The sequence below is a fragment of the Perognathus longimembris genome, chromosome 21, assembly GCF_023159225.1.
Source record: "Perognathus longimembris pacificus isolate PPM17 chromosome 21, ASM2315922v1, whole genome shotgun sequence".
NCBI classification, from domain to species: Eukaryota; Metazoa; Chordata; class Mammalia; order Rodentia; family Heteromyidae; genus Perognathus; species Perognathus longimembris.
The window spans coordinates 23,329,452-23,331,725 of NC_063181.1; positions in this window are offsets into that span (position 1 = coordinate 23,329,452).

The window sequence follows — 2,274 nt, forward strand, 5'->3', positions numbered from 1 at the left end:
CCGCCGTCGCCGCGAGCCCTGGAAGGAAGTCGGCGGAGGAGGCGGGGCCGGAAGGGGGCTGGGTCCGGGGCCCCGAGCCGAAGTCGGCCGGCGCGCGCGCTCGCGGAGGGTCCGCCGAGTCCCAGCCGGGACAGACAGACCCATCGCCGCTGCGGACGGCGCGCGCAGCCCGCCGCCCGGCTCCAGAGCTTTAGAGCCGGGCCACCAGCCTCCGTTCGGGGTTTACACACAACCTCACTTCTTCCGCGCTTGGGCGCCACGAGGTCGTCCTGCTGCCGAGCCCTGCCCGCCTTCCCGCGCCTAGGCATCCCGGATTTGGCGCCTCTCGGCAGGGCCCCGCTTAGACAGTGCTAGGGGCCGCACCCCATCCCATCCGAGGGGGTTCTTATTCGCTATAGATCTACCATCAATTTCTTTAAATATATATGTTGAATATATACTGTATGTGTGAATACACATATATGTGTATGTATATATACATGTGTATATTTATTTTATATATATATATATATATATATATATATTTGTTTTGGTGGGCCATACTGGGATCTGAACTCCGGGCCTTGCCAGTTGCTAGGCAGGCTGTCTAATCCCTGATTAAATTACTGGTCCCAAGGGGGACCTGGTGGGGGAGGGGGGGCACCGGTGGCTCAAGCTTGTAATCCTAGCTACTCAGGAGGCTAAAAATCTAAGGATTGTGGTTCAAAGCCAGCCCGAGCTGAAAAGTTCCCCGTGAGACTCTGATCTCCAATTAACCACTCAAAAACCAGAAGTGAGGCTGTGGCTCAAGTGGTAGCGTGATAGCTTTGCGCACAAAGAGGCTCAGGGACAGTTGCCCAGGCCCTGAGTTCAAGCCCTAGGACTGGCCAAAGAAAGGGGGTCGTCTAAAGAATTTGGTGTTCTGCAACTGAAAACAGCAGGAAGAAAATTTAACCAGTTTGGGCTTCTGGAATGAGCCTGCTAGGGACTTCACAGTTTCATCTAGAGGCTGGGGTGCTGTGCCTAGAGAGAGGCCCTGTACCTGGAAGCTGCATTTGCATTTGTGTTTTGCTTCACTGGCTTCACCATTTCTACTCAAATGAGGTAGAAAGACCTGGAGGTGTTTGCTAAATGTTTGCTAAAGCCTGACAACCCTTTCCTTTCCCAACCCCCGTCTCCCTATGCCCACCACACATTCCTCTTGGTATTACCCTGGCAATGCAGTTTGCCACTAGATTGCACAGGTTGTGTATATATATATACATATATACATATATGTATATATGTATACATATATGTATGTATACATATATATGTACACGCACATACATATATATATATATAATTTTTCAGAAAACCAGCAAGAAACAATAGGAAAGATCGCAATGGTATTTCTGAGATCATTTGCCCCAAGAACCTAAACCTGATTTTCTTTTTTTTTTTTTTTTTACTTTTTTAAATTATTATTTTATTATCAAACTGATGTACAGAGAGGTTACAGTTTCATACGTTAGGCATTGGGGGGCTGGGGATATAGCCTAGTGGCAAGAGTGCCTGCCTCGGATACACGAGGCCCTAGGTTCAATTCCCCAGCACCACATATACAGAAAACGGCCAGAAGCAGCGCTGTGGCTCAAGTGGCAGAGTGCTAGCCTTGAGCGGGAAGAAGCCAGGGACAGTGCTCAGGCCCTGAGTCCAAGGCCCAGGACTGGCCCAAAAAAAAAAAAAAAAAAAAAAAAAAAAACATAAGTTAGGCATTGGATACATTTCTTGTACTGTTTGTTACCTCGTCTCTCATTCTCCCACTCCCCTTTTTCTTCCCCCGCCCCATGAACTGTTCAGTTCATTTACACCAAAAAGTTTTGCAAGTATTGCTTTTGAAGTTGTTTGTCTTTTTTTTACCCTGTGTCTCTCGATTTGGGTATTCCCTTTCAATTTCTTAATACCAGTATACACAGTTTCCAATATACTCAAGACACAGAGATAGTGTAGGTACAACCACAGGAAGGGGATACAATAAGATCATCAATAATAGAAGCTACAGTTACACATAGCACATTGAAAGTAGTTAAAACAATGATATAACAATCATTTTCATAAAATGGAGTTCATTTCACTTAGCATCATCTTATGTGGTCATAAGGGTATAGCTATAGGGCTCTTGTGATCCTCTGTTGTGACTTGCCTAAACCTGTGCTAATTATTCCCAAACCTGATTTTCTTAACAACAATAACAACAACTGTGAGGCAGAGCACAGATTTCCAGACTCCATGCCTCTCTTTCCCTAATAAGAA